The sequence below is a fragment of the Anabrus simplex genome, chromosome 3, assembly GCF_040414725.1.
Source record: "Anabrus simplex isolate iqAnaSimp1 chromosome 3, ASM4041472v1, whole genome shotgun sequence".
Taxonomy (NCBI): Eukaryota; Metazoa; Arthropoda; class Insecta; order Orthoptera; family Tettigoniidae; genus Anabrus; species Anabrus simplex.
Window position 1 is genome coordinate 203,365,441 of NC_090267.1, and position 12,487 is coordinate 203,377,927.

At 45.6% G+C, this 12,487-nt stretch overlaps 3 non-coding genes across 3 annotated transcripts; all 3 read right to left on the reverse strand.

Moving 5' to 3' along the window:
• Nucleotides 1–3,250: 3,250 nt before the first annotated feature.
• Nucleotides 3,251–3,322, reverse strand: TRNAQ-CUG (transfer RNA glutamine (anticodon CUG)). Its single transcript has one exon. It is a non-coding gene; the product is annotated as a tRNA-Gln (tRNA).
• Nucleotides 3,323–5,010: 1,688 nt separating this feature from the next.
• On the reverse strand, nt 5,011–5,082 carry TRNAQ-CUG (transfer RNA glutamine (anticodon CUG)). The gene has a single exon. It is a non-coding gene; the product is annotated as a tRNA-Gln (tRNA).
• A 4,340-nt stretch (nt 5,083–9,422) lies between these two features.
• TRNAQ-CUG (transfer RNA glutamine (anticodon CUG)) lies at nt 9,423–9,494 on the reverse strand. Its single transcript has one exon. It is a non-coding gene; the product is annotated as a tRNA-Gln (tRNA).
• Nucleotides 9,495–12,487: the final 2,993 nt, after the last annotated feature.

A 12,487-nucleotide genomic window follows, 5' to 3' on the forward strand; every position in this document is an offset into this window, starting at 1 on the left:
TCCCCGTTCACCCAGCACGCGTCCGTAAGGATTCCGGGGGCAATCAAGCGTGCTGACTCTCTGGATGGTTGCCACGGGTGATGGCGGGGAGGGGCCATCACTACGGGGAAGCCTGCTGCGATCGCAGTTGGTACTACCCCACTGTACTTGTTAATATCGTCGGGGTGACAGTCGAACTCGACACGAGGTACTGCTCCTCAGAACAGAGGTTTTCTCTGTTTGGGGATTCAGTCCCGAGTGTCGAAAACGACTGAAACTTCGGAGATATTAACAAATACGCGGGATGAGGTGCGCGTCCGAAAGGATTCCGGGGGCGACAAAGCGCATCGACTTACTGGATGGTCGCCACGGGTGATGGCGGGGAGGAGCCATCACCTCTGCGAAAGCTTCCTGCGTTAGGTCAAGGAGGCATGGTGGAGAAGTTCTACCCACTATCTGACAAGAAAGAAGAAACGTGAGGTGAGTCGACAAAATGACGCATGTTCAGTTGATGTGAAGAGTTTCAATTGTAAATTGTTGGTATCAATGGATGGTAATAAAATCTATGTATGGGTAATTTTTTGTATATCCCTATGATATTCGCTAAATAAAATTCATCATCACTGTTCTTAACTGCAGTACTTTTTAATATTCAATCATATAAAGAAGGCTAAATGTATTTACACTGATGGGTTATTGAAAAGCTCACAGCCATAGTGTTAACGGGAGATTTAAGATAATAGACACCTCCCATAATTTCGGAAATCATAGAGCCGGGAGATGCTATTGATTATTTTAATCTTAATTTTCTATACATGCAGTTTACAAAATTGATTATAATATAATTGAAAAAAACGTGCACTAAAAGCACAAACAAAGAATAACCTGTCCGGAAATATGATGAATAAAAATTTAATACAAGTATTTGTGAGTAATTGAGAAGTTGAACAGAAAAAAGAATGGCCTAAAAAGTGTGTTATAAATATCATTGTAAGAAATTGAACTTCTCGGACATGCTATCGAGGAAACATGGCACCCGCCCCAAAGAAATCAGCACAGTAGTTATCCTCAGTCCCTCCATATGTCCGACTCCTGAAATGAATATTAATATTGACTCTCGAAAGAAAAACAAAAAATCGTGCAGACTAATAGAACTATTACGATAAAATTATTATATGCTATATCTATAATCTACGTACCTAACTGTTCTACTCTTCAACGGAGTTATATGTTCTAGTATATACAAATAAATGAATGTTTGTTTGTGTGTCACAAATGGACTAAAAACCTACTAGACCGAAATGTCACAATGTTTTCTTATTACTCTTGGGAGGGATTAGGAATTCATTTGAACGAAATCCGATGGGTAGTATTTTTGTAATGAGTAATTTTATGCAATTAATTTAATTGCAAACCCGCACCAAGATCGGATCGACTTGATCGACAGACTGTCGCTAGGCGACAACAGTTTATGCTAAATGAAATGAAATGGCGTATGGCTTTTTGTGCCGGGAGTGTCCGAAGACACATTTGGCTCGCCAGGTGCAGGTCTTATGATTTGGCTCCCGTAGGCGACCTGCGAGTCGTGATGAGGATGCAATGATGATGACGACAACACATACACCCAGCTCCAGTGCCAGCGAAATTAACCAATGATGGTTAAAATTCTCGACCCTGCCGGGTATCGAACCCGGGACCCCTGTGATCAAATGGCTAATCATCTAAGCCATGGAGCGGGACAGTTTACGCTATATCTTGATAGTCCGGTGAGAAATGCTGTACATAGGAGGATGGGAACACGCCACCAAGCTTTATAAAGTACATTTCTTGCTAGGAGGATCATAACTGTGCCTGTACTTTGGAAATAGCAACCCAACATGCGGCGATGGAGATGTACTGTTCTTTCATGTCATAAGACCAACTTTGATAGGTCTGCCCAGTTTGAAGAATATAGCTGCGTATTAGATGTGAAAAAGTGAGGGTAATTGTAGCCTATCTCAAAACTGAAGGTCGCAGGCGTCAAAATTGGTACTTAGAATCTCCGTTAAAAAACGAAAGATATGTTCTTTTGTTTTAGGAAAATCCACTTAAGGGGGTGCGTGAAAATAACTAAAAAAGAAGTTGAATTCGTTTTATGAGGATACGTATATCTCAAAAAATTAAGATGTTATAGACGTGAAAATTGGTACTGGAATCTTATTTGAAAATAAAGACACACGCATATTCTTTTTTTCGGCAGATTCACTTAAGAAATGGGAGGAGGGGTGTGAAGAAAAAATTAAGACTGGGTTGAATTATTTTTATGGGGAAACTTATAAAACTGATGTTACAGACATGGAAATTGTTATTTGGAGTTTCCTAAAAGAATGTATTATTTTTTGACTTGAGAGTGGGCTGTTTCTCACAGGGACAGTTCCATGTCACAAGATCCAATGTCACACGCGGTTTTCAAAACGTTTTCCGATAAGTTTTTGTGCCTTAGGAAGTTTCAGAAAATCTCTTAGTGCAGTAGCGAGGAATGATTACCTTTATCAAAGTACGAAATCCACGCGAGCATAGCCGCGGGCAACAGCTAGTTGAACATAAAGTGGTTCAGCCGCCTTTGAGGTGTAGTGGTTAGTGTGATTAGCTGCCATCCGTGGAGGCACGTGTTCGATTCCCGGCTCTGCCACGAAATTTGAAATGTGGAACGAGGACTGAAACTGCATCAATTCAGCTTCAGGAAGTCAACCAAGTAGAGGGGTTTAGATTCGCACCTTAGCCATCCTTGAGTGATTTTCCTTCGTTACCCACATTTCTCCACTCAAATGCTCCCTATGGCCGCTTCGTTCCTTTCCATACTTCACATCCTCTCACAAGGCCTTTGTTCAGCATAGCAGGTGACGCTGCCTTTGAGAGTAACTCGTCCTCCTACTCGGTTATATCACGCTCCACGATACTGCCTTTAAGGCGGTAGAGGTTGGTTCCCTCGCTGAGTCCGAGGGAGAATACAAACCTGCACAGTAAACTAAATAATATTTCCAAAAATATAATAATGCTAAAGATCTCAACGCGGTTGGTATACACTAGGACTAGGTAATACTGTACTTATTTGGGAGTCTTCTGCTAAATGTGCGATTCCTCGAAGAGCAATATACTGTACCCCCCCCCCCCCCCCAGCAAGCACCTCAGTTCAGTCGGTTCAATCCAGTATGTAATTTTAGGGTCGTCTGAGTTTATACATGACGACATACGTCAGAGGCAGACAATCTTCGTCTGGATTTAATATGCTAGGCCCCACCGAGATTTGAACTCGGATCGCTGGATTCAGAGTCCAGAGTGCTAACCATTACACCATGGGACCGTATACGCAATGCAGGCTTCACTCACTGAAGACAAAATGACGACGTCATCAAGTGCGCGTGGGATAGCTATTGGCAAAGACAATACTTGTCCGCATCGGTGGTATAGTGGTTGGTGTGAAAAGCCGCCACACCCGCAGGCCCGGGTTGGATTACTGGCTCTGCCACAACATTTGGAAAGTGGTACGAGGGCTAGAACAGGTTCCGCTCAGCCACGGGATGTCAACTTAGTCGAGGTGTGTTCGATTCCTACCTCAGCCATCCTGGAAGTGGTTTTCCGTCGTTTGCCACTTCTCCTCCAGGCTAATGCCGGGATGGTACCTAACTTTAGGCCACGGCCGCTTCCTTCCCTCTTCAATATCTCTCCCTTCCAATCTTCTCATCCCCCAACTAGGCCCCTGTTCAGCATAGCAGGTGAAGCCGCCTGGGCGAGGTACTGGCCATTCTCCCCAGTTTTATTACCCGACCCAAAGTATCACGCTTCAGGACACTGCCCTTCAGGCGGTAGAGGCTAGATACTTCGCTAAGAACGAGGGAAAAACTGACCTTGATTGTAAACGGATTAAGAAAAAAAAAAGAAGAAAGAAGAACAACGCTAAGTCCGCCTGTGTGATATAGTGGTTAGTGTGATTAGCCGCCTCCCCTGGAGGCTCTGGTTCGATTCCCGGCTCTACCACGAAATTTGAAAAGTGGCACGAGGACTGAAAGGGCATCAACTCAGCCTCAGGAAGTCAACCGAGTAGATGGGGTTAGATTCGCACCTTTGCCATCCTTGAAGTGATTTTCCGTGGTTTCCCTCTTTGCTCAAGGCAAATGCCTCCAATGCCGCTTCCTTACCTCTTCCTTGCCTTTCCCTTCCCCCCACAAGGCCTTTGTTCAAAACAGTAGGTGAGGCCGCGTTAGAGAGGCACAAGCTCTACTACCCAGTCATTTCACGCTCCAGGCTACTGCCCTTCAGGCGGTAGAGGTTGGATACCTCGCTGAGTCCGAGGGAGAATCCAAAGCTACGCAGTAAACTAACCGAATAATACTTCCAAAAATTAAAAAAAGAGATTTGTACGTGTCCGCCTCTGTGGGTAGTGGTTAGTGTGATTAGCTGCCACCCCTGGAGGTCCGGGTTCGATTCCCGGCTCTGCCACGAAATTTGAAAAGTGGTATGAGGGCTGGAACGGGGTCCACTCAGCCTCGGGAGGTCAAATGAGTAGAGGTGGGTTCGATTCCCACCTCAGCCATCCTGGAAGTGGTTTTTCGTGGTTTCCCACACCTCCTCCAGGCAAATGCTCCAACCAGGCCCCTGTTCAGCATAGCAGGTGAGGCCGCCTGGGCGAGGTACGGGTCATCCTCCACAGTTGTATCCCCCGACCCAATGTCTCACGCTCCAGGTCACTGCCCTTTAGGCGGTAGAGGAGATCCTTTGCTGAGTCCGAGGGAATAGCCAACCCTGGAAGATAAGCAGATTAAAAAAAGAAAGAAAAAATAAATGTCAAAATGCGCGACCCGACGTGACCCCTTCAACCAAAGGCCGGCATGCTAACCTGTTGGCCACACTTCGAAATGGTTAGTATATAAATTTACATCAAGGGGTGCTATATAGTCCTCCGAAGTGACTGCCGAGGTGTTTCAGTGATTCTCTCGTTTTCTATCAGACAAGTTAAGTCACGTGGAACTGTTCGTCGAAAATAAAAACTGTAGGTCCCACCGAGATTTGAACTCGGATCGCTGGATTCAGAGTCCAGAGTGCTAACCATTACACCATGGAACCACACGCAGCAAAACTCCGTCAAACATATGAGGTCTCACAGTACCTCTCTAAACATACTTTCATGGGAATGGTGCCAACCAAGAGCTTACGTCGCTCCATCCCCTCTCTACGCAGGGAGTCGATGCGACCATCTTTGCCTGGTCCAATGACTGGGTCAAATAATATTTCCAAAAACAAAGAAATGCTAAATATCTGAACGTGGTTGGTATAGAGTACGTTGTATGTACGTATTTGGGAGTTTTCCGCTAAATGTGCAAAGAGCATTTCACCGTACCTCCCAACAAGCACCTCAGCTTTGTCCTATCAATCCACTACGTAATGCCTATTTTATTTTTATTTTATGCTTCTTGTTCGGGGCATCGACCCATGTGGATTTTGTGCCCCTATATAATGTTAAGGTACTCGTCCACGATGCAACAAAACTTGCATGCCACTTTTGTGTTGCGCAAGAAACATGGCAGGCACTGTTTACACACAGCACGCAAGTTTGCCTTTTTTTCTTGTTGCGCAACACGAAAACTTGCGCGCCCAAGGAAATGTTGCACCGAGTGTTTTCACCACGCTATTTAAGTGGCGCAAGTTTTCTCGCATGCAACTTTCCTAGTCAGCTGTTCTAGCGGATGTGAGTGTTGATATTAGCAAGCATGTCTTCTGGCGTGGTGTTATCGGCGGCTTGCTTATCGCTGATTTTATTATGGCGACGAAAGTAAAGACGAGAAAGAGCGAAACGGAAATGTTGGATGAGGAAACGGATTTTCGGTCGTGAATATTGTGGTGTTGTTAATAATTTGCTACAGGAATTGTACATGGGAGACCAAGTCTTCTGCAAGAATATCCTGCGAAAGTCAGCAACTGATTTTTAATATCTGCTGAGAAGAGCAGCGCGGTTGATACAAAAGAAAGACACGCTAATGAGAAAATGAATATCACCAACGGAACGCCTTGTGTTGACATTGAGATATTTAGCAACAGGTAAGCCGATTTTTAAAAATATGGATTTTATACAGTACACATAAGGAATCATTTCTTTTAGCTTATTGTAATTTCCTACATTTTGCTTTGTTACAGGTGACAGTTATCAGTCATTGATACCGACATGCGCTATTTCACGTGTAATATCTGAAGTTTGTGATGCTGTTTACAGCGTGATGAACGCTCTCTGCCGTTTTTGTTTATTTCTGTAGTCCGTTGCCTCAACCTTCCATAAACATTCTTGTGTTTCATCTAAATATATCAGCTTTCTCGTCATCTCCCTCGTTCATTTCGTGTTCTGAGACATTGTAACCTATAAATGAACTTACGTAAATTATGCAATTATTACTAAGATGGGTATCTATTTTGAGGCATGTTATATTTCATTTACAATAAAGGATATACAGGTACGTACTTACGTTAATTTATTCCCGAGTGTGAACCTCTCAAACATCAGTATAATGTCACAGCAGACGGCCACGTGAGAAAGTTGCGCCACAAAAATGATCTAAACTTTTCACGCCACTTTCAGATGGAGCAACTTCCTCTCTTCCGCTGTGTACACGATGCCACTTTTGACTTTGTACGCAACTTCGAAGTTGCGCAGAATTCGAGTGGCGCGTGCAACTTTTCGAATTGCATGACTGTTTACACGAAGCCACTCAACTTTTCTTGCTCAAATCGAAGTTGCATGCCATTTTAGTTGCATCGTGGACGAGTAGCTTTAAGGTACTCGTCCACGATGCAACAAAACTTGCATGCCACTTTTGTGTGGCGCAAGAAAAATGGCAGGCACTGTTTACACACAGCACGCAAGTTTGCCTTTTTTCTTGTTGCGCAACACGAAAACTTGCGCGCCCAAGGAAATGTTGCACCGAGTGTTTACACCACGCTGTTTAAGTGGCGCAAGTTTTCTCGCATGCAACTTTCCTAGTCAGCTGTTCTAGCGGATGTGAGTGTTGATAGTAGCAAGCATGTCTTCTGGCGAGGTGTTATCGGCGGCTTTCTTATCGCTGATTTTATTATGGTGACGAAAATAAAGACGAGAAAGTGCGAAACGGAAATGTAGGATGAGGAAACGGATTTTAGGTCGTGAACATTGTGGTGTTGTTAATAACTTGCTACAGGAATTGTACATGGGAGACCAAGTCTTCTGCAAGAATATCCTGCCAAAGTCAGCTACTGATTTTGAACATCTGCTGAGAAGAGCAGCGCGTTTGATACAAAAGAAAGACACGCTAAAGAGAAAATGAATATCACCAACGGAACGCCTTGTGTTGACATTGAGATATTTATCAACAGGTAAGCCGATTTTTTAAAAATATGAATTTTATACAGTACACATAAGGAATAATTTCTTTTAGCTTATTGTAATTTCTTACATTTTGTTTTGTTACAGGTGACAGTTATCAGTCATTGATACCGATATGCTCTATTTCACGTGTAATATCTGAAGTTTGTGATGCTGTTTACAGCGTGATGAACGCTCTCTGCCGTTTTTGTTTATTTCTGCAGTCCGTTGCCTCAACCTTCCATAAATATTCTTGTGTTTCAATATATCAGCTTTCTCGTCATCTCCCTCGTTCATTTCGTGTTCTGAGACACTGTAACCTGTAAAAGAACTTACCTAAATTATGCAATTATTACTAAGATGGGTATGTTATATTTCATTTACAATAAAGGATATACAGGTACGTACTTACGTTAATTTATTCCCGAGTGTGAACCTCTCAAACATCAGTATAATGTCACAGCAGACGGCCACATGAGAAAGTTGCGCCACAAAAATGATCTAAACTTTCCACGACACTTTCAGATGGCGCAACTTCCTCTCTTCCGCTGTGTACACGATACCACTTTTGACTTTGCACGCAACTTGGAAGTTGCGCAGAATTCGAGTGGCGCGTGCAACTTTTCGAATTGCGTGACTGTTTACACGAAGCCACTCAACTTTTCTTGCTCAAATCGAAGTTGCATGCCATTTTAGTTGCATCGTGGACGAGTAGCTTTAGGGTCGTCTGAGTTTATTCATTGGACATACGTCAGCGACAGAACACCTTCATTCCGATTTAAAAATCCAGCGTCACCGTGATTTGAACTCGAATCATTGGATTCAAAGTCCAGAGTGCTAACAGTTACACCATGGAACCCTGTGCTGTAATTAGGATCCACTCACTGAAGACAAAATGACGACGTCATCAAGTGCGCGTGGGATAGCTATTGGCAAGAACAATACTTGTCCGCCTCTGTGGTATACAGTAGTGGTTAGTGTGATTAGCTGCCAACCCCGCAGGTCCGGTTTGTATTCCCGGCTCTGCCACAAAATTTGGAAAGTGGTACGAGAGCTGGTTCTGGGTCCACTCAGCTCGGGAGGTCAACTGAGTAGAGGTTTGTTCGATTCCCACCTCAGCCATCCTGGAAGTGAATTTCCGTGGTTTCCCACATCTCCTCCAGGAAAATGCCGGGATGGTAATGGACATTAAGCCACGGCCGCTTCCTTCCTTCATCCATGTCTCATTTTTCCAATTTTCCCATCCCTCAACAAGGCCCCTGTTCAGCATAGCAGGTGAAGCCGCCTGGGCGAGGTACTGGTCTTTCTCCCCAGTTTTATCACCCGACCCGTTGTCTCACGCTCCAGGACACTGAACTCCAGGTGGTAGAGGCTGGATCGCTCGCTATGTCCGAGGGAAATACTGACCCTCGATGGTAAACAGATTAAGACAGAAGAAAGGAGAACAATGCTAAGTCCGCCTGTGTCGTGTAGTTGTTAGTGTGATTAGCTGCCACCCCTGGAGGTCCGGGTTCGATTCCTGGCTCTGCCACGAAATTTGAAAAGTGGTATGAGGGTTGGAATGGGGTCCACTCAGCCTCGGGAGGTCAAATGAGTAGAGGTGGGTTCGATTCCCACCTCAGCCATCCTGGAAGTGGTTTTTCGTGGTTTCCCACACCTCCTCCAGGCAAATGCTCCAACAAGGCCCCTGTTCAGCATAGCAGGTGAGGCCGCCTGGGCGAGGTACGGGTCATCCTCCACAGTTGTATCCCCCGACCCAATGTCTCACGCTCCAGGTCACTGCCCTTTAGGCGGTAGAGGAGAGATCCTTCGCTGAGTCCGAGGGAATAGCCAACCCTGGAAGTTAGGCAGATTAACAAAGAAAGAAAAAATAAATGTCAAAATGCGACGTGACCCCTTCAACCAAAGGCCAGCATGCTAACCTGTTGGCCACACTTCGAAATGATTAGTATATAAATTTACATCAAGGGGTGCTATATAGTTCTCCGAAGTGACTGCCGAGGTGTTTCAGTGATTCTCTCGTTTTCTATCAGACAAATTAAGTCACGTGGAACTGTTCGTCGAAAATTAAAATTGTAGGTCCCACCGAGATTTGAACTCGGATCGCTGGATTCAGAGTCCAGAGTGCTAACCATTACACCATGGAACCACACGCAGCAAAACTCCGTCAAACATATGAGGTCTCACAGTACCTCTCTAAACATACTTTCATGGGAATGGTGCCAACCAAGAGCTTACGTCGCTCCATCCCCTCTCTACGCAGGGAGTCGATGCGACCATCTTTGCCTGGTCCAATGACTGGGTCAAATAATATTTCCAAAAACAAAGAAATGCTAAATATCTGAACGTGGTTGGTATAGAGTACGTTGTATGTACGTATTTGGGAGTTTTTCGCTAAATGTGCAAAGAGCATTTCACCGTACCTCCCAGCAAGCACCTCAGCTTTGTCCTATCAATCCACTACGTAATGCCTATTTTATTTTTATTTTATGCTTCTTGTTCGGGGCATCGACCTATGTGGATTTCGTGCCCCTATGTAATGTTAGGGTCGTCTGAGTTTATTCATTGGACATACGTCAGCGACAGAACACTTTCATTCCGATTTCAAAATCCGGCGTCACCGTGATTTGAACTCGAATCACAGGATTCAAAGTCCGGAGTGCTAACCATTACACCTTGGAACCCTGTGCGGTAATTAGGATCCACTCACTGAAGACAAAATGACGACGTCATCAAGTGCGCGTGGGATAGCTATTGGCAAGAACAATACTTGTCCGTCTCTGTGGTATACAGTAGTGGTTAGTGTGATTAGCTGCCAACCCCGCAGGTCCGGTTTGTATTCCCGGCTCTGCCACAAAATTTGGAAAGTGGTACGAGAGCTGGATCTGGGTCCACTCAGCTCGGGAGGTCAACTGAGTAGAGGTTTGTTCGATTCCCACCTCAGCCATCCTGGAAGTGAATTTCCGTGGTTTCCCACATCTCCTCCAGGAAAAGCCGGGATGGTAATGGACATTAAGCCACGGCCGCTTCCTTCCTTCATCCATGTCTCATTCTTCCAATCTTCCCATCCCTCAACAAGGCCCCTGTTCAGCATAGCAGGTGACGCCGCCTGGGCGAGGTACTGGTCCTTCTCCCCAGTTTTATCACCTGACCCGTTGTCTCACGCTGCAGGACACTGAACTCCAGGTGGTAGAGGCTGGATCGCTCGCTATGTCCGAGGGAAATACCGACCCTCGATGGTAAACAGATTAAGACAGAAGAAAGGAGAACAATGCTAAGTCCGCCTGTGTCGTGAAGTGGTTAGTGTGATTAGCTGCCTACCCTGGAGAACCGGGTTCGATTCCCGGCTCTGTCACGAAGTTTGAAAAGTGGTACATTTACCGAAACGGCAACAACTCAGCCTCGGAAGGTCAACCGAGTAGAGGGGTTTAAATTCGCACCTTGTTCAAAGTTGAAGTGATTTTTCGTGGTTTCCCACTTTTCTCCGGGCAAATTCCGCCCATGACCGCTTCCTTCCCCCTTCCTTGCCTTTCCCTTTCAATCTTCAAATCCCACCCACAAGGCCTTTTTTTCAGCATAGAGGTGACGTCTCCTAGGAGAGGTATTGGTCTTCCTATCCAGTTTTATCACGCTGCAGTATATTGCTGTTAAGGCGGTAAATGTTTGATCCCTCGCTGGATCCGAGCGAGAAAACAAACCTGCACAGTTAACTAATGATATAACATTTCCAAAAATAAAGAAATGCTAAAGATCTGAACGCGGTTTGTATACAGTATATTATACTGTACGTATTTGGAAGTCTTCCGCTAAATATCCGATTCCTCAAAGAGCACTGTACAGTACCTCCCAGCAAGCACCTCAGTTTGGTCCAATCAGCCCAGTATGTATTATTAGGGTCGTCTGAGTTTATTCATGAAGATATACGTCAGAGACAGAACACCTTCGTCCCGATTTAAAAATCTGCCGTCACCGACATTTGAACTCGGATCACTGGATTCGAAGTCCAGAGTGGTAACCATTACACCATGCGCCCTTTAACGGAAGGCAGCCTCCACTCACTGAAGACAAACTGACGATGTCATCAAGTGCGCGTGGGATAGCTATTGGCAAAAACAATACTTTTCCCCCTCTGTGTTATAGTGGTTAGTGTGTTTAGCTGCCACCCCGTCGGCCCGGTTTGGATTCCCGGCTTTGCCACAAAATTTGGAATGTGGTACGAGTACTGGAACAGGGTCCACTCAGCCTCGGGGCGTCAAATGTGAAGTGGTGTGTTCGATTCCAACCTCAGCTACCCTGGGAGTGGTTTTCCGTGGTTTCCCACTCCTCCTCCAGGCAAATGACGGGATGGTACCTAACTTTATGCCACGGCCGCTTCCTTCCCTCTTCCTTGTCTCTTCCTTCCATACGTCCCATCCCCCAACAAGGCCCCTGTTCAGCATAGCAGGTGAGACGGCCTGGGTGAGGTACTGGTCCTTCTCCCCAGTTTTATCCCTCGACCCGAAGTGTCGCGCTCCCGGACACTGCCCTTGAGGCGGTAGAGGTGGGATCGCTCTCTGAATCCGAGCGAAAAACCAACCCTGGCAGGTAAAAAGATTAAGAAAGGAAGAAGAACAATGCTAAGTCCGCCTGTGTGGTGTAGTGATTAGTGAGATAGCTGCCTCCCCTGGAGCCCGTGTTCGATTCCCGGCTCTGCCACGAAATTTGAAAAGTGGAACGAGGACTGAAACAGCATCAACTCAGCCTCAAGAGGTCAACCGAGTAGATGGGGTTAGATTCGCATCTTAGCCATCCTTTAAGTGATTTTCCGTGGTTAGCCACTTTTCTCCAGGCAAATGCCGCCAATGGCCGCTTCCTTACCTGCCAAATTTTACATCCCACCACAAGGCCTTTCTTTCAGCACAGCAGGTGAGGCCGCGTGGGAGATGTACTGGTTCTCCTACCCAGTTGTGTCACGCTGCAGGACACCGCCCTGAAGGCGATAGAGGTTGGATCCCTCGCTGAGACCGAGGGAGAATCCAAACCTGCACAGTAAACTAAGATTGTGTAGCGGTTAGTGTGATTAGCTGCCACCCCCGGATGGTCGGGTTCGATTCCCGGCTCTGCCACGAAATTTAAAAGTGGTACGGGGGCTTGAACGGAGTC